The sequence below is a fragment of the Nilaparvata lugens genome, chromosome X (genome assembly GCF_014356525.2).
Source record: "Nilaparvata lugens isolate BPH chromosome X, ASM1435652v1, whole genome shotgun sequence".
NCBI classification, from domain to species: Eukaryota; Metazoa; Arthropoda; class Insecta; order Hemiptera; family Delphacidae; genus Nilaparvata; species Nilaparvata lugens.
In genome coordinates, this window is record NC_052518.1 from 36798299 (window position 1) to 36819754 (window position 21456).

Sequence of the window (21456 nt, forward strand, 5' to 3'; positions counted from 1 at the left end):
GCACTTCAATTATTTTTCTTATTACTTCCCATGTTTGCTTAGAGTTGCTGGAAGTTTCAAATTGCCTTAAAAAGTATTGTTTCTTTGCATTTTCTATTACAGTTGTTAGTAGATTTCTGTACCTTCTATAATACTCTCTAAGCTGTAGATTCGCTGAATTACTCTTGCTGTCTGTACAGCAGGATGACAGTGCGGCCATGCTGAGTGTCAGCGATTCCTTCAATCAGGCTGTTTCTCCTTTCCCTGTTCGACTTGTGATCGCTCATGTTAATGAGCAATCCCTTCTCTGTCATATAGATGAATTTAGGCACACTTTTGAAGACAAAGATTGTGACATCATTCTTATATTGGAGACCTGGCTAAAACCAACAATTCCTAATCAGCTTGTTGCTCTACAAGATAACGTGCTCATTTGGAATGACCAAATCCACAAGAATGGTGAACAGGTTGCCGCATTTGTGAATTGTTCTCTGCTGCCTGTTCATAAGGTCTCCTCCGATACCTCCCGTGTAGCTAGGTCTGAAGTGGGAACGCAACTAGGTGCCACCCAGACTACTCGACATCCTGACTACTTGTCCCCTTCTAAAACCCGTTTTTAATGGACAAGTAGATGTGAGCCATCCCTGTCTACTTGTCTCCTTTCTGAGGAGGTAACAACTAATTGGGGGGACACCCTGACATGAGGATGCGAGATGTCAAGTTCTCATTTATGGTCATGACTAGTTGGCACCTCCAGTCCAGTGGGTGTCAAGCAGTCTGGGTGACAACTTGACAGCAATGGTATATTTTCACGAGGGTAGGCCTACAAATAGTCGTCCACGGTCACGTCAAACTATCCACTCGACTCCACTCCACAAGAAATCACCATTCCAGCTGGCTCTTCATTTGAAAGTTGAAGAATAAAGTCAAACTATCAAGTTCCATATGAAAAGGCATTAAGATTCCTAATTTTATATTTCCAACATCATGTCTTTGTGAGTGAGCCTTTCCAACTATGGTGCAATCAATAATAGTATAGAAATAAGTATAGAAACAGATTGAATGTTGAAAGAGCCTCAAAATATTTGTCTAGAATTAGTGACAAGTTATTTGTAATCTTGAGTAATTAATAAACTCTGGAATGGTTTCTTTGATAAGCTGTGTCAATTCTCATCATTTTTATATTTGATACTTTTTCATATGATAGATCACATCTATTATATATACACATATATATCACATGTAAGCCACTTAAAGAATTTGTGTGCAAACTAGTTATTTAGGAATTATCAGCTTAGGCAATCCTGGAAGAATATTTTAACGAAAAACGACAGTGTTGATGGAATCTTCAAATAAAAAATTGGTAGTTTAATCTGGTATGAGCAATTTTTTCAGGGTGTGAGCATGAACCAAGAGGAAATTTTTTGAAACGTTTAATTTGAGGGTGGTTTGAAGGAGTTGAAATTTTGCTTTGAGCATCAAAAAAGCTATTCTGAGACTTTTTCTGCTATTCCTGGAAGTCATTCCACAGTATCATCTCCAAAATTCCAGAATCACAATACAATTGGAAGCGCTGAATGTTGAAAGGGCTTCAGTCACAAAAAGTAAATTTGTGGGAAACAAGAAATAACTGTATAAAGTGAAATGTGAATTTTTGTCACCATTTTTGACCACTGTAGGTTATTCTCCCAGGGAACCTGAATCATTTAACATGGAGAATACCACTATAAATAGAATAACTATTATTACGAGGTTATTAAAACATCTGTAAATGATGCCCTTTTGACATTTATCAATGTGCATGAGACAGGAATGAATAAATCCCAGCAGTTATCAAGGTGATTACATCAAATGATTGGTATTCCATATTATATTTATGAGATAAAATCATGAGCTCACATTGCAATGAGAAATTAGAAAAGAATTGAATAAAAAATTGACAATATTATAGTAGGTAGAACATAGTTTTCTATGTTCAAAGTTCATCTTCACAGTTCATTCATCATCAGCATCTTGAACAGCTGAAGATGACCAGTTGATCAAATCATTATAAAATGGCACATTATCATGTGTTATGTACTTTATCACTTTCCCAATGTCAGTCAGATTTGCCACCTCTATCGGAACTTTCCCTAATGTATGAGCTTGTTTAGGAGGTGATGGCTCAGCACATTCTTGTGTAGATTTCAAGAAGAATGTATTTGAATCAAGTCCATCGATGGAACGGTGTGCTTTTATGTAGCTTCTCTTTTCAGATTCATATAAAACATTATTCAATGCACGTATGCCAAAATTTATTCTTTCGCTTCTTTCTTATTTGGCTATTTGATGGATACTGTTGTTTTCTTGTAGTATCCACGCCACCACTTCTTGAAATCCAAGATATCTACAGCCAGAATTTCTCTTTTGGCCTAGGCAATTGTCAGAAAAGAGTCTAACTTTTTTTGAAGTGAGACTTCACATGTGAAGTGAGATATCACAATAGATGTTAAAGTTGCATCAGTCACTGACTGATGCCCTTTCAACAAAAATCAGCTATTTCCAATGCCTTCTGTGACTGTAATAATGCATGGAATGATACCGTTTCAATACAAAACATTAGTACAAATATCAAACAGCAAGATTATGTCAAAATATTAAAATTGAGAAAAAATGACTGATGCTCTTTTAACATTTAGCACTTCATTGTAATATAATTTGGTGTCATGATGTATATCATGACTGATGAGGGAAGTTGATTTTAGAGCTAGTTTTTCGATGCTCAGTAATGTTGTTATAAGATCTCGTCAGAGGCTCACCGGGTAGAAGAGAGAGCAGTCTAGTACAGACAGTCGGTTGAGAACTATTGAAGGAAGCATGATGCGGCCAGAGAGTGAGTGCAGCTCGTGACCAGAATCTACTCTTACTCCTTCAACTACTTCAAATTGTGCCTTCTATTAACTGGAGTTAAAAGAAGACACTAGAAGCTCCAAGATACAACACTAGCAAGAAGGCTAGTCCTGTACGACAACTTCTGCAACTTCTAGCAGCCAGCCTGCCTGATTCGACCAGTGGCAACAAGTTGGGTTTTGGGCTAAAACTTGACCGAACCAAGGAACATCCCGAAGAGGACCAGGAATAGCAAGAGGATCTCGAGTAAGGCTTGGAAAGGCCTTTCTCAACCCCGAAACACCGATCCTGGCCGCAGGAGACAGCTGGTGACTGAGGTGTTGGACTCGGTGACCTCCAGTGACGCCCGGTTCCAGGGCTCTTCTATCTTGCTACTTTCATCGGGAATAGCAAGAGGACCTCGAGTGAGGCTTGGGAAGGTCTCTCACGACCCCGAGACACCGATCCTGGCTGCAGGAGACAGCCGGTGACCAAGGTGTTGGATTCGGTAACCACCAGTGATGTCCAGTTCCAGGGCTCTTCTTATGTTGTTGGTTCCATCGGGAATAGCAAGAGGACCTCGAGTAAGGCTTGGAAAGGCCTTTCTTGTCCCCGAGACACCGATCCTGGCTGCAGGAGACAGCCGGTGACCGAGGTGTTGGACACAGTGACCGCCAGTGACACCCAGTTCCAGGGCTCTCCTATCTTGCTAATTCCATCAGGAATAGCAAGAGGACCTCGAGTAAGGCTTGGGAAGGCCTTTCTTGACCCCGAGACACCGATCTTGGTCGCAGGAAAGAGTCAGTGCCCGAGGTGAGGAACCAGGTGACTGCTAGCGACGCCCGGACCCAGGGCCCAGGTCTTCTATCTTGCTAATTCCAAGAGGAATTACAAGAGGACATCCAGTGACGATTGGGAACGTTTTCCCTGTCCCGGAGATCATACTCACAGAAGACACCAGATCATTCCTACTCCTATATCTCCCCGCCCAACCCTGTTAGGCAGTGTAAGAGCACGGCCACTCTTTCCTAAAAGGGGGAATCACTTCAATAAGGTACTCAAGGCTGTGTTCCAACCCCCGACTCGAACGAGGGTGGTTGACGGACACCACACCAAGCCTCCCATCCCCTGCTGCAGCCAACCACATACGCCAACTGAGTCTATCTGGCCCAGAGCGACACTGGGAATTCTAGTAGAAGAAGGTGTGAGCCAAAATCTACTCAGAATGGAATGAGGAATTCTTTTAGGAATTCCATTAAATTACTTATCATGATTTATTTTAATTAATTATCATGAAAAGCAATTGAATGATTTCAATATACCATTTCCTACCATATTTTCAAATTTACTCACTGAGTGCTATTGGAATTTATTCAAAATCCTATAGCCCGCATCCGCGATGCCGTGGGGGTGGGGGCGCATGGAGAAATGAAATTTGTGATGGGGTCAGAAACATGAAGGTTGCATCAAATCTGAATTGAGTCATAGTTTTTTGTACCATGAGGTTATATTTAGCAGATAAAGTCGACAAGATTAGAATGAGAGTGATCACTGAGATGATTGAGAGTTTGATCAGACAAAAAGAAAAGAATTTGAATTAGGACATTGAATGTAAAAAGAACAATGCTCTAGAGTTTTTAAAAAATTACACATATGAAAAATGTGGTAAGGGGAAAGTCATCTCTCAATGATAGAAATGTAGCAGAATAAGAAAAAATATTGATGGAGCTGAGAGAAGGGGGAAAGAGAACTTGGAAAATAGAAAATGTTGAACGGATGAAAATAAATGTAGGGTAGATCAAAAGGAATGTAGGATGTTCTGATATTTGGATACTTCAAATAGTGATGTAAGGAATGTGGGATGTTTCGATATTTGGATTATTCAAAACCGTGTTTCCAAACTTGATTGTTCAATTTTATTAACATTAACTATACGTTTCAATATTCCAAGAAACATGCCATTGGAAATTGAATAGGAATAAAATCATATCATTCTCCTTCCACCAACAATATAGCACATGTTTATACTTAAATGTGATATTATTGAAGGAAGTAGACATCAAGATGTCAACTTGACACTCAGTTACTACTGAAAATTCTAAAAATTTGTTATGCTTATTCACTGTATCCTACAATTCTACCTCGTTAGCTACCTGACGAAGGGTAATGTCATTCAATATAGAGATAAGAGGAAGGTAATATTCAAGGAGTGTATAGTCCTCTCGGCTATCTATACAATCCAGCTATATAGTAACAGTTTCTATATCTACTATCAATAAAATTATTCGGTAAGAATGTAACAGTATTGAACAGTTCAAATTGATCAAAATCTCTTTTGAATGAATGTGTTCCATTTTTATATGAATGCCACTTTATATAGGAAATTCTATAATTATATTTATATTATATGGGAAATTCTATCATCATACGCCCATCCATCATCATATCTCCTGAACCGTGCGTTTGATGGTAAAATATTACTGAACCAAAAGTGCTTAGGATTCAATTCTACATCATAACCAGTAATACAAATTGCTTGATCCCTCCTTCCTATGCTGCGGGGGTGTAAGTTGTGCCAACTGGTGCTCTGTAGGTGACAAGTAGTCAGGGTGACACCTTGACACCAGCGTGCAAGGTGTCATGTAGATGTGAGTCATTCCCATCTACTTGTCTCTTTTCTAAGGATGTGAAAACTAGTCGGGGAAACACCCTGACGCAAGGGTGCGAGATGTCAAGTTGTCGATCATGGTCATGACTAGTTGGCCTCTTTGGTCCAGTAGGTACGAAATAGTCGAGGGGACAACTTGACAGCAATGGTATATTTTGACGAGGGTACGAGTTAAAATTGTTTAAATTGACCTATGGCCAAAATAACCAGGTGTCAAGTAGTCTGGGTGACAACTAGACGGCTACCCCCTGATTTAATGTTTTTTGAGGTTGAGTGTAACGGAGTTAAAATGCTAGTAGCAGTTTTGCTACGGGCCACCACATATTGGGTATGGTTTGCCGCCAACCTGTCTCCCCGACAACTGGTCTCCTCGCTATTTTGATCACAGGCATCAGTAAATCCCCTGGCAAAATATACCATTGCCCTCAACTAGTCTCCTCTACAGTTAATCCCCTACTAGAACGAAGGAGCGACAACTAAGCTCCTCAAATGCTCATAACAACTAGTCTCCACGACAGTAGATCCCCTGCTGGATAGGCATATGAGGGGTCTGGTTGTCGTGATCGTACCCAACAACCAAGCTCTCCGACAGCTAATACCCTATTGAATATTGAAACCAGCTTGAAGCGAGCGGAGAAGTATTACAATTACAGATACTATTGAACACATTCTATGAATTTGATTATTAGAAGGGAAGCTTGTTGATGTTGTCACTTCTATCACTGCAAACATAAAATTGAAAAAATAAACTATATCTCTTTTTAAATTTAAGTCAATTCCAGGATCTGGAGTCCTCAATCCACCCTTAAAAAACATTTAATCAGTCTATAACTCTCTTATTAATTCCATCCAAACCTCTTATAGAAGGTTTCGGAGAAGATAATTTGTCTAGTGATTATTTTTATCACAGAAATAAAGGATTGATGAGTTTTTATCTATTTAAAACTAACTCGGTTCATAATGAGACCTGATAATTTTGTATGAAGATTCTTATCTTCATTCTTGTTTATATTTTTGCGCAATAAACTCCCTTCTTCTGAGGGTACCAGGACGAAGAAATGAAGGAGAAATTAAGGAAGGATTATTATTGAATGAAAAAAGACTAAGAAATTGTCAAAAAACAACTGATTTATTGATAATTAGAAAGACCGGTTTCGGTTATTACACCATTGTCAATCTCTGATAAACTCTGAGACCAAAACCGGTCTTTCTAATTATCAATAAATCAGTGGTTTTTTGACAATTTCTTAGTCTTTTTTCATTCAATATGAATAATTACCACAATATCAACTTCTCAACTACACAAAAAGGAGGATTATCACTTTGTATGGAAAAGAAGTAATGTAAAAATTGAGAAAGAAAAGAAGAGATCAAACTTTAATGAAGGAGAGAGTCTCACGAACTTGACTAGACTCAACAAAGAAGATAATTCAGTCAGAGTATGGCTTTGTTATCAACTAGAGTTAATTTCAATCAATCAATTCATCAATATTTCTCTCTTTCCCATTCTCTCCATTCATCACTCTCTCTCTCTCTCTCCCTCTATGAAGGAACAAGTCGAGAAAGCTGTTAATGAGGCAGTAACCTCCGCTATGCAAGCAGTATTGCAAGAGTTTGAAGCCCTGAAACAAGAAAACCAACATCTGATTGTCGATTGAGGGTTGATGACCTCGAAAAATATGGACGTCGCCACTGCATCTGCATCTTCAAAATCCCTGAGACGAACCAAGAGGACACCGATCTGCTCACCCTGAAGGTTTTCAAGGATAAGCTGGACCTGCCCGTCACCCTGGAGAACATCAACCTCGCCAGCAGGGACAGCCCAAGCCAAAGGACCGCCCGATCATCCTCTCCTTCATCAGCTACAGGACGAGATGGATGGTTTTCAACGCCAAACGGAAGCTAAAGGGGTCCAGGATCACCATTCGGGAGGACCTTACGTTGGAGAGGCTGAAGATCCTGAATGCAGCAGCTGACCTTCACGACCATCGCAATGTGTGGAGCGTTGATGGACGGATCAAGGTGGCAACCAAGTACAGGGACACCAAGAGAGTGCACAACATCGAGAGGATGGCTGATTTGCACAAGATGAAGGTGAGCTACTAAACAATTTCCTAAACTAGTCGTCTGAGCAGATCTATGATGCACCTTATTACAATAAATACAAGCTGTTATATTGATCATTCTATGACTGATGATGTGGCATATTATAATGAATACACTTAAGACAGAGGGCCTACTTACTCCAGTCATCTACTACTCTCTGTTTTTCAAGTAAGACTGAACCTAAGTAGCATTCCCAGTAGTGGAGAATATAAATGGAACATCTCTTCCTTTGTCTATTTTACTCAACATGCTGGTATTTTGTTGAGTTTAGTCAAGTTTGTAAGACTCTCTCCTTCAATTCTCTCAGTAGATCTTTCTATACACCGCATAAACTCAAATATTTTTCACAGCAGCATGAAACATGTTACATGAACCAGTTCTCACTCACTCTCTCTCTCTCTTTCTCTCTTTCTCGCTCTCTCTCTCTCTCTCTTGCTCTCCTCTCTCTCAGATGGTCAGTGAGTGAACACGTGTGCAGTTCGGCTCCGTTGAAAAGCGTTATTTTGTAGGGTTATCTTGTTAAAATCGATTCGAACTTTACATTAGTGTATTAAGTTTTTCACATAGTTTAATAGAATATTTTCAAAAGTCTGATTTTCATTGTAATTACGCAGTAATTACAATAAATAGTATCACATAACCTCCAATTAGTTTGACCACAGTTTGGTTTATCTATTGCAACATGGTGAGGAGCAACGGTAAGAAGCAGGAAACTCCCACACAAAAGGCAGGTAGGCATGCAACGGTACCTGTGTCAACGACCCCTCCCTGTCAAGTCACAACGCAACTGGCCAACGAAATTCTACAGAGGATAAACAAGGAAGTAAACCAAGCTGTCGCAGAGGCTTACTCCTTCTTCCAATCCGAATTGGATCGACTACAGGGTGAGAACAATGAACTTTGGCAGAGGATGGCAGCAATTGAGAAGGAGACGGAATTAAAAATTGACGATCTTGAACAATATGGTCGCCAAACCTGCCTGCGATTCTTTGGAATTCCAGAAACCAAGGGGGAGTCCACCAACCAGATTGTTTAGTGAGTCTGCAAGGAGAAGCTGAACGTGGAGTTGAAGATCAACGACATTCATCGTTCACATTGAGTGGGACCAATCCAGCAGCCAGGTCAGGACACGGGCAGAGCAGCCAGCAAGGAGCGTCATCATCCCATCATTGTGAGGTTCGATGGCTACCGGACGAGGCAGAGGGTGTTCGCAGCCAAGCGGATACTCAAGAACACTGACATCACTGTGTGGGAGGACTTGACAAAACACCGATTGGCACTCTTGAACACAGCGGCAAACAAGTATGGGATAAGGAACACTTGGACAGTCGGTGGCCGCATCAAGTACGCCGTTGGAGAGGGACCTGGACAACGCATCTACACCGCCGAGCGTCTTGCCGACCTCCAGTAAACACTTCACGGTGTTGGCACGTCATATCTTCCTACTAAAGGTGAGCTCTCATTATTTCAATTGTGCCTCTTCATGTAATCATCGCTCTTCTCTCTTTTCATTTTTTCAGTCTTTTATTTTTTGTTGGACAATTGCTGTATAGATACCATTTTTACCAAATTAATTTTTGCTTTTTTGAACATATATAATACTGTTTTCATGGAAAAAATATTACTGTATTCTATGTTTACGAATCTTAAAATTAATTTTTGCTTCTTTGAACATAATTATATAATACTGTTTTCATGGAAAAAATATAACTGGAATAAAGCTATATCAATTTAGTTATAGCAATTATTCATCTAGTATACTGAAACGTTTTTACTGATTGAATCATCCAATACTCAATCAGGAAACTAGTATTCCATTAGACATAGCCGAATGATGTTTCCAGCTAATCCAATGTGTCACTTTTCATCCAATGATAGCATAGTACAAAAATAGAACCTTTTCCACTGCTGATAAAATTATGAAAATTGCTCCGAAACCTGAGTCCACTTTAATAATACATTTATAACCTATTTCGAATTGCTGAGTTTATACCGTTTCTTCCTCATCTCAGTTCATTGTCAATCCATAATCTATCAATCCATTTCTCTTTATCAACAAAGCCTGAATCCAGTCTCCACATGTATATTACTAATGTGTATAGTAAACTTACAGCAGGATTCAAGTTGACTTTTCGTGGAATTGACAATAACAGAAATAACAGTCATCGTAATAATGACAGTAAACTTATGATTGGTACTTCTATTGTGATTTTCACCATAGTCACATTCCAACCTTCTATTCGCGTATTCTATTTATATATTCGTTGTTTTGTTTTCTTATATGCAGCATTACCTGTCTGTAACTTCTATTATTTCTTCTCTTCCTACCTCTCCTCATTCTGACCTCCATCCAAATTAGCTCAATTCATGTCCAAAACTAGTTATACTGTATATTTTTAATAATATAGGCATGCTTACTTCATTTCTATACCAGATCATTCACACTGTACTCTATGCTATCTGTATCAATCCCTTCGCTCTCTCTTACTCACCCCCTCTCTCTCCTTCGGTTTTTCTCATCCCTCCAATTTCATTTTCTTATTATCTACCTCATTTTATGCACCGGATATTTACTACTTTCTTCTAATATCTCTCTCTTCATCCACCTTTTTAGACAATAATCTTACATAATCTATGTGTATTCTAACACAACTTAGTCCTCTCTTCACATTCTTCTCTCTAACAACCGTCAACTGCAATTTGAAATCAATCTACTGATTCATATTTCTCGTTCTTATTTTCCATCTCTCTGTACACTCTCTTTCAATTGTCTATCCTCTTAATGATTTTCATATACTTTCTGTACTTTTTCTGCTGTGTTTCTGCTGGAGTTTTCTTCCTGTTTTCAGACCTGGTTCCTGTGACTTATTGCACGCGCTCTCTCTTGTCGCCGCCCTGGCTCTCTCTCGCTCCCCCACCTGCTCATTCCCATCAGCATCTACCACTTCAAACTGCCCACCACATTTGATTATCTGCTGGACTCTGATAAGTTTTATAATAGTGCACTGTAGATTAATTTGGACTTGAACTTCTATTTTTCCAACGGACGCCGAACTATCTGATGCATTCATGACTATTCTTGTATTTGAGATTTTCTTAGTTTTAAGCCTTTCTAGTTTTAGTGCTACCTTACCCTTTAATTCGTCTGTGATGCTCTGCTATTTAGTTGAATCTATGTCTTTCTGTGTCTCGATGATGCCTTTCAGTGGCAACCCAGCTCGCTCGCCCTCTCCTAATTTTAACTTGAATAATAATAATGGTAACAATATTCAGGACACAGGCATAATATTATCTAACAAACCTCACCCTCTTAAGAAACTTTTTAAAGTCGCTCATCTTAATGTTCAATCCCTCAGCTGCCACATCGATGAGCTGAGAGCAATTTTCCGATGCCAGTCATCTTAATGTTCAATCCCTCAGCTGCCACATCGATGAACTGAGAGCAATTTTCCGATCCCAAGACTTCAATGTAATAGGTATTTCAGAATCATTTCTCAAGCCCAGTATTCATTCTAGCCAAGTTGCATTGCCCGGAAATAATCTTTTCCGAAATGATAGGCTTAATAAGGCATGTGGAGGGGTTGCAGTCTTTGTGAAAGATCATTTAAAAACAAAAATATTAATCTCATCAGAGCTGGAGTATTCTGCCAGACCTGAATTTATGTTACTTGAATTATCTACATCTAGCTCTAATAAACTACTTGTTGGTATCTGCTATCGCCCACCAAAAATTGGCCACTTCAGTGACTTCGAAAATGCCTTACTTTCTTTCATGCCCCATTATAATCAAATACTAGTTATGGGAGATATGAACATTGACCTAAATATGACACATCGTAACTTTGACTACTTTCAACTGACCACAATATTCCAATGCCTTAATATGACTATCTTACCACTCGATCCAACTCATCATACTGATGACTCTGACACATTCATTGACTTACTAATAGTTAGTGATCCAAATGAGGTTGTTGAAACTGGTCAAATCTCTGTGCCAGCCATTTCAGGACATGACTTAATCTACTGTGTACTCTCTCATGAGACACCTAAACCCGCTCAGAAATTTATTACTTACAGAGACTTCAAACACATTGACGAAGACGCTTTTTTGACTGACGTAGCTCAAACCCCCTGGAATCAGATTGAAGCCTCACCCACTGTTAATGCAATGGTTGAAACTTTTGAAAATTGGACACTCAATCTGTATGATAAACATGCACCCTATGTGACAAGGAGGATGAACAGAAAACGATGTGTACCATGGATGACTCCTGAAATACTCAAAATGATGAGACAAAGAGACAAAGCTCACAGAAAATTTAAAAAGACATTTGACTTGGACAGTTTAATTGAGTATCGCAGTTTAAGAAATAAAGTAAAAAACAGCTTCGGAATTCGAAGACTAGGTACTTGAACTCAATCATGACAGACAATAGACAAGACTCTTGATCACTATGGCGCGTAATAAAAGAATTTGGCCTTGATAAACTGAAATCTCAAACTGAAATTGACTTACCTTTGGACGATATTAACAAACATTTCGTTTCTCATTCGACAAAATGTGATGAGACAGTCATCAATAATCATATTAATAATCTCAAACATCAGGTAACCAATCCAAATGTACCACTTGGAAACAAATTCAACTTCCATCTAATATCTGAACTGGACGTTTTTAAAGCGATACAACATAGTCACAGCAATGCAATGGGGGTGGATAACATACCAATTAAATTTATTAAAAAAATGTTGTTTGCAGTGTTGCCAACCATAACATTTATTTCCAACAAGTCCCTTGAAAACAACGAATTTCCTGAAAATTGGAAGCTTGCTCTAGTATATCCACTAAACAAAGTCACCTCTCCCAATAAAGTTGAAGATTTCAGACCAATTAGTATTTTACCCGCTCTGTCCAAGATACTAGAAAGAATCGTCCATTCAGAAGTTGTAGAGTTTCTCGAAGCAAATATGAAACTACATAATTTTCAATCTGGATTCAGAAAATCTTTTTCTACCGAAACCACTCTCTTGCGTGTCACCGATGATATTAGGTTAGCTATGGATCAAAGAAAGTGTACTGTCCTCTGTCTGTTTGACTTCTCAAAAGCATTTGACACTGTGGATCATGAAATTCTGTTGAACAAACTAGCTATTCTTGGGTTTAGTTGTCAAACCCTTGCATGGTTCAAATCCTATATCTCAGGTAGAAAACAATGTGTCTGTTGAAAATAATAGGTCTAATTGGTTAAATGTTAACCATGGCATCCCTCAAGGTTCTATCTCAGGCCCCCTACTCTTCACTCTTTATGCAAATGACCTACCCTCTGTCATCGAATTTTCTAGTTTCCATACTTATGCTGATGACCTTCAAATTTATGCAATCTGCCCAATCACTAAAATTAATGAAACAGTAAATAAAATGAATCATGATATAATTCCAATAGTAGAATGGACAAAGAAAAACAGACTAAAACTCAACCCTATAAAAACTCAGCCCATAATAATTGGATATCCAAGACTAGTAAACAACATCGATTTGAACTCACTTGACAAAATTAATGTTGATGGTGTCGAAGTAGCTCACTGTGATTCAGTTAAAAACCTTGGAATTATTATGAACAAAAATCTTGACTGGTCTGAACAAATTAATAAGACTTGTAAATTATTCTCTGCTATGCATTCATTAAAGAAGATGCAAGATATTCTTCCTAGAAAAATTGGATTGTTACTAGTCAAATCACTCATATTCCCACATCTTATGTATTGTAATTCTGTGCTCAATGATATGCAAGTAACCTTAAACGATAAACTTCAGCGATGTCAAAACTATTGCCTCAGGTTTGTTTACTCTCTCCAATGCCATGAACGAATCACTCAAGCCCATATCGACAGTTCAACTTTGAAGTTACCTGATCAGAGAATGCTCCGTATAATCAAGCTTGTTAGGGACATTTTAAAATATGGTGAACCAATCTATTTCAAAAACGATTTCAAATTTGTCTCTGAAGGTAGGAGATTTGATGCTTCTCACACTAGAACAGGTGAAAATACTCTAAGAATTCCAAATCATCGAACAACTATTTATACAAAATCCTTCCTTGTTAGCAGTTGTCGTGCTTGGAATGCACTGCCAAATCAAATTAGGTCCATGGAGAGTCGAGCAGGCTTCAATGTCTCAATGTACGGGATTGAGACATTATCTATTAGAAAGAAATGGCTGAAACTGTCCAACCCTAAAGCAGCATGAAATTCAATTAAACCTTCCTTAATCCCTATCCTTATCCTTTATAATTATTTTCCTCCACTTCCAAGTAAAAATGATGGGTTTTCTCTTTTTATTTGATTCATGTAAAGTAGTGGGGTTTTGAGAGAGCTGCCTATCCAATAGAAATCGAGGGGTGTGGCCTCCCCCCTCCACCCCCCCAGCCACAGTCGGCCATTTTGGCCCCGCCCCCAGCCAATAGGAATCAAGGGGCGTGGCCACGCCCCCCTCCACCCCCCCATCCCCAGTCGGCCATTCCCCCTCCACCCCCCCAGCCCTAGTCAGCCATTTTGCTCCACCCCCCCAGCCCCAGTCGGCCATTTTGTCCCCGCCCCCAGCCAATAGGAAGCAAGGGGCGTGTTCAAAATGGCGTCGTGCCCCCACCACCCCAACCAATAGGAAGAGGCCATTGTAGCAGGTGTCCATCTCCCCTACCCAGCATGGGTGTGTTCAAAATGGCGTCCCCCTTCCCCACCACCCCAACCAATAGGAAGTGTAGCAGGTGTCCCCAACGGTTCCCCAGCGGCGGCCATCTTTGTTGTAGCAGGTGTTAACTGACATCTGCTGCCCCAGTTAACACCTGCTTAATTTGCATATTAAAAATATCCCCACATTTAAAATCTTTAAAATCTCTCAAACTACACTACTAGCGCTAAACTCTCAAACCACACTACTAGCGTTTGGTACAAATTAAACTATGTTCCTTGTTTTCCTCCACCACAGGAAGAATGAAAAAAATTACATTTCATATTTGTTCACCACGTATGAGATGTCATTTTCCCCACACTATGCTGTAAAAGGAATGGTGGCGCTTTTTTTAATGTGCTTTCCCCATATTGAGAAAACTCTAATTGAATGTTGCTATAATAGGATGTAGAATAGATCGGGCTAATCTACATACTACTATAGTTATTCATTACAAAGTGTTAATCAACATTAGGCCTATTGCACAACAATATGTTCCTTTTTTCCTCCACCACAGGAAGAATGAAAAAAATTACATTTCATATTTGTTCGTATGAGATGTCATTTTCCCCACACTATGCTGTAAAAGGAATGGTGGCGCTTTTTTTAATGTGCTTTCCCCATATTGAGAAAACTCTAATTGAATGTTGCTATAATAGGTTGTAGAATAGATCGGGCTATTCTACATACTACTATAGTTATTCATTACAAAGTGTTAATCAACATTAGGCCTATTGCACAACAATATGTTCCTTTTTTCCACCACCACAGGAAGAATGAAAAAAATTACATTTCATGAGAATTGTTATTTTTCCCACACTATGCTGTAAAAGGAATGGTGGTGCTTTTTTTAATGTGCTATCCCCATATTGAGAAAACTCTAATTGAATGTCACTCAGTTATTCAATACAAAGTATTAATCAACATTAGGCCTATTGCACAATTAATGATGGGAATGGGTTTTTTTTTATTTTTTTTTATTTTTTTATATATTCCTTTCTTCTTCTAGAAGAACAAGAGGCGATTTACCTTCTCGTTGTACACACTTCAGATAGAGTTTTTGTTTGTTGAAATCCTCAAGTGTTTGAAGATTCAATACACTCAGAAATTTCTCAGGTAAGTAAACTTCGCAATAATAGTCACCATTGCTGTCATGATCGTATAACCTCATTATGATTCGCTGACCCTGTTGTGTTCTCACTAGTCTAGCGTGTACAACACGGTACCATGAATCATGGTCAAGATCTTTGAGTGAGACCGTTGGATATTCAGTTTTCGAAATATAATTGAATGACTTCATACTAAAAAGTCTATCATTTCCAGTGTTGCTTCTATGGTGTTCCATAATAATAATAATAATAATAATAAAAAGCTTACCGCGATCGTGTGCAAGAATAACAAAGCAGCTATATGCTTGCGTTGGTTGTCGGTTAAAGACTGAGCAAACCTGTTAAGCCGTCAGCCCCCCACAACCGTTTCCTGTCGACTCCTTCCACATTCCTTCTGTTGACTCGTTCTCCCCTCCCCCTCCTCCTCACACCTTTCCTTCTGTTGACTTCCCCGCCATTCACCTTTACACCTTTCTACCTTCTTCTTCTTCTTCTTTACATGTAACCGCATTCCTTTCTTCTCACCTCTTCTTTACAGCAGCTAGTCGCTTCTTCTTCTTCTTCTTCTTCTTCTTCTTTACATGTAGGCACATTCCTACCCACCTCTTCTTTACAGCTAGTCGCCGCATCTTCTTCTTCTCTGTTCACCTCTAGCGATCTTAAAATTTCTTCTTCAATTCTTTTTAGCTTGTTTACATTCAAACTAAAGGGTCTGTAATAAGCTAAGTAATCACTGATATCGTTAATATTAACTGTATTTAGAAATATTGCTTTCAATTGTCTAGCAATAGTACTGTTTTTTGTCTCTATTGCTTTTTGACACAAATCATACCATTCAATGTAGTTTTGTAATTTAATTTCTAAACATTCTGGCACATAAGACCAATTTTGCGGATTCATTATAGCTCTTCAATCTGCTGCTGCTGCTAGCGAAGGTACACTAAATGAGTGGTACTAGAACAGTGAAATTTATTGCTTTTCGCTTCTCCCTTCCACCGCTACAGGTCAGACTGCATACTCTCGCTTTATGCGAAATCAAATCAAATCCACAATAAACACATAGTATGCTTTCCCCATCAAAATAAAATCCTTGTCGGGCATAGTTGCGTTTTTGTTGTTTAGTTAACAGCTTACAATGTTTCATACTTTCCATTCTATTATTTTCGCATGTATAATCGATATCAGCAGCATTACGATTCAATGAACTCATATTTTTTGTTGGCATTGAAGCAGCAGCACTATTCTCCTTTGTTTGCTTGTTACACATCAAGATTGTCAAATAATGATACGCACTGAACAACGCACAGCGGCCATTGGACGATTTGTTATGAATTTTGCATACACTAAAACACCAAGAATTTTCAAACATTGTATAGTCTGGTTTTTGAATATCCTCCGGCATAGTAAGCACATTGTCGTGTAACCTTTTCAAAAACTGTGTTTTTTCTCTTCCCTTTGTATAGATTGTGGTATAATTTTGCAAATATGAAGCAAGCAGCGCATCAGTGTAAATTAAGTCGCCTTGGTCCATCTAATTTTATGATAGTTATGTTCAAGCCAGCTGACATCACGGTACATTTTTCTACTCAGTAATGTTTTCGGAAATGGTGATTTAAAGTGTAGCACAACATGACGTAGTTTGTAATCGATTATGGCTACCTCTTTAATAATGATAAAATTATCATCACTTTTGAAAAAATGAAACTCGACTACAGCAAAATCAATGTCATCATTTTTCCTGTCGCATTCTTCTTTACTCTTCTCCTCCTCCTTAATTCTTGCTGCCTCCTTCTCCAATTCTTCTTCTTCTTCTTTATCCAAGTCGCATTGTATGCCAAAGTCTCGAAATTTTGTTGATACTTGCTCATCATCGTCCATTTTCTGTTGTCCGTCGGTGCATGCACACATTCTATGTACAAATGCATCAAATTTTGCTTTTGTCAATGATGACAATGATGATGATAATGATGACAACGACGACGATGACGACGACTGAGGAATGTTATTATTCAAGCTATTAGAACACATTACAACTGAACACTGTATTGTTTATACACGCACTTTTATATAGCCCCCTCCTAGCGTCATGCATAGCTCGCTCTTGCGTCAAATTACTGTACTTCACGAACTAATGCGCTCAATGGTTTGTATTCTACTAATGTGTCACTTATCAAAATACAATATGCAGTCGTTAAATTTGGCACATTTTCTGTAAACTCCATTTCCAATCGAATGTCTGTTGACGATGTTAAATGATCTGCTTGATGTGAACAATCTAGTACAATTATTGGACAGTTATCAGTAAAAGTTTTATAATCTACAACTGTACCATAATCAGTATGAAGTCCTAAATTATAATAGCTGGGCGCAAATTCAATAAACATTTTGTACAAAATTTGTTTGTTTCCATTTATACGATCATACGGCAGATATTCACTATTCAGGAAAAGTTTAACATCGTGCAATTTGCACATATCAAATTTCGACATTGACTTTCCCATTACATTTTTCCTGTTTGTCTGAAATGCTAATATTACAAATCGCGGTGTATCAGCTTTTGAAGCCGTCTTTATAGTCCAAATCGTGCTAACACTGTTCGGCAGCTGAGGATATTCGTGGATATCCCATTTTCTGAATGCAATTTTCAATGGCCTATCCTGATCGACAATTTTCAGAAATTTCAATCTTAAATGATCATCTACATGAATATAGGGCACTTTCCAAAGCAATTTTGTTATTTCCAATGACATTGATGTTGCTTGCGGCGACTGAATACAATTAATATCTGTTGCGGATCTCAAAAGCACAAGCTCTTGTCTCATATTCAAAATTACATGTTGAAAATCTTTGAAAAATGGCAGAAGTAATTTTAATGGTACGCAATAAGCAAAAGTATTATTAGTTAGTGTTGATGCACTATCAGTGAAACCTGCTAAATCATATGTATTTTTATCATTTAGTTGTTTCACTAAATATGATTTAATAGTAGAAGTAATACCTACTAGTCGACTCTTTGCAACGACTGTACCTGCCAACTCAAATCGTATCTCATCAAACATATGTGCTACTGCATTTGAACTGAGCGTATATGCAGCCTCCACCGGCGGATCATCAGGTTTGTCTTTTGCCGGCGGTTTTGTACATGTAATTTTTCCCTCAACAATAAGAAAAGATTTTGCAACTAATGAAATAAGGTCATGAGACGATTTCGACAAACGTATTTCATCATTGTTATTAAATTTCAAATTACCATACGGCGCATGCGTATGATAATCAAATTTTGTTATATCTGAATAATAGTGTATGTCTTGTTCAACATTTAGTATGTCACTAATTGCTGCCGCGTGTTTTGACGACATATTTCCAATTCACTTTAAAACCAAGCTTTTCTAAAAACCTTGCTCAATTATGTGTTATCAGTTTCACGGACTGATAAGTACTAACCGGTTGCTGCATGCTAAAAGCAGACCTACCGCCACCGCCACCACTCCGCACCCTCCTTGCGCCTAGGTTGTTATACACAACAAAACCCATTCTGTAGCGCTTCTCTCACTTGTGTTGTTTGCGTGACTAATGCTCACATCATTCTAACGCGATCCATCACCGCCTCTCTCTCTCTCTCTATTCCTTCTTTCTAATGTGTACTCTTATTGTTATACTATCGCCGCGGAAATCAACTAGTTTACCATTCTGATCAACTACTTGAATTACAATAGATTGAATTCTGTGCGTGTTTAATGGAAAGTAAATAATTGGCGATGGTGATTCATTTATTAGAAAACCAGGTGCAACCTTTGGTAGGAATTCGAAAATTGTATGAACCTCTTGCCCATTTCGATAACTGCCGCATGCAATATTACAAGTAACCTGGAACGATGTTATATTTGTAATGGATACTAAACGTTTAGAATAATGCCATTTATTTGCTGCAAGAATTTCTCTATCAAAACCGAGTATATCGGCTAGTGATGTGTTCATTGTTAAATCAACATCTTTATCCGCTTTCAATTCACATAGCATTGTCATATTATTTCCTTGTATAATTAGATTTGAACTATCAACGTTCAATTTTCTCTTTATTTCATTTATTATACGATCAATTTCGTAGGAGCCTGTATCCAAATCAATCAAGCTATCACCATACTTAAAAGATGAGTTGACATTTTTAATTATATTCGGTACACTATTGTATGTCCATAAATTAATCAAACCAATTTCATATTGATAGCGTGCGTCTAGCTCTAGTACAGTGGGAAGTACTTCAATTAAACAACTGCTGCTGCTGCTACGGTCTTTAGATGATAATGTTATTACAACCATTGCTAAAGTTTTACCACCACCACCTTCTTTCATACACATCTACAAGTGAACTGTCTGCTATAACGCATCTGCAAGAAATAAAAGACAAAAATGACCGCATACATTACTATTTAGTGTTTGTAATTGATCATAATTGAAATAAATTTCAACATTTGGTTGTTGTTTGAAATAGTTTATCAATTGTATGGGTGGCTGTAAATTACCAATTGGATCGAAATAATATACTTTTTGTGCATGTTTTTTGTAAGCCACCCAGTGTGTACCACTGTTCATGATCGAGTCTAAATTTATGATCGATTTTTCATTTAAATTAATTCTTTTTGGCAATGTATCAATCATATAAATACCACGCAATTTAATATCTAAAATATCAGCCCAATCTTGTAGATCATAATTTGACAGTGGTCCTTGTATATTAATCTTCATTTTTTCTTTGGCGCTCTCCTCCTCTTCTTCTTTGTTGTCCTTCTTCTTCTTTGTGAAGGTGTTTCAATGATTCTACCGCCTTTATACAAGGGTGCATATGGTCTTAAATAAAAACCTTGACCAGCTATGTGCTTACTTAAATGTTTAATTGCTTTTTGTCGTAAATGTGCACTTCTTTGTTCTTGTAGTGATGAATTATTTTTCCAACCTTCTCTCCGCCGCCGCCGCCTCCGTTGTACTCTACCCCCGCCAAAGGCAGCTTTAGCTTTGATCAAATTTGTAACTAAGTATGCGGCTGCTTTTTCAGTTAAACCTGTGTTTGGATTTTTAAAAACAGACCATGCTTTATCAGCCAAACGATGATCGGCCACATTTCGCGACGAATTATCACTATTCTGCGCATACGCTATATCATGCACTTTACATGCTTCATCCAGACTATTTATTCCTTTATCCCCCCTCCTTAATCTTTTATCTAATTTGGTGCCGGGTCCGCAAAAGCGGTAGGAGGGGATATGCAACTCTAGGGGTAATGTATCGACAATTTTATTAAGGGCGGTTGATGCAAATCCGCTAAGTTTCGATAAAATACCAGTACCAATTTTACGTCGCACTCGTCGACGACAAGTCTTTTTTGCTACCATCCTTTCAATAGCAATGTTGAAACCTGACTAAATAGAAATTAGTTAATCCCCTTAAGACCTGCTGTCGGCTCCGGCTCACTATCAAAAATATTACAAAGTTGTAATGGGGTATTTATAATAGGAATATATTGGGGTTATATTATGTATGGTATTGTGATGGTATTATAAGGTTGTGAGAACAACCCTAGACATTATGGTAACAATTTATAATAGGGGAATCGCTTGGCTTGCGAGAGGTTAAATTGATCTAACTCTATAACTCATGAGAAAGGAACTATATTTTAAAATAATAAACAAAACAGTTATATTTTGGAGAACTAAGTAATCGATTTAATCAAATTGTAACTCAAAATGAAACTGGAAACTTAAATAAAAATAATATTGAGAAAACCTTTTAAACAAACAATAGAATAATTACAGGATTTGCCTTCAATAAAAAAGATGAATAATATATAATAATAAAATTGATAATATTAGCTCACTGAACTCACTGAACCAGGAAAATGGTGTCTCGGAAAAGAAGGGTAGAGCCGGGCCCGATTATCTGCAGTAGATAGCTCCAGGTCCCGTCCTCGTAACCGACTGACTAGAGCCTCTCATTTTTTC

At 38.2% G+C, this 21456-nt stretch overlaps 1 protein-coding gene across 1 annotated transcript in view; it reads right to left on the minus strand.

Moving 5' to 3' along the window:
- Positions 1-21456, minus strand: part of LOC120354997 (dynein heavy chain 7, axonemal-like) — a 423355-nt gene that overhangs the window by 110956 nt on the left and 290943 nt on the right. The window lies entirely within an intron of this gene.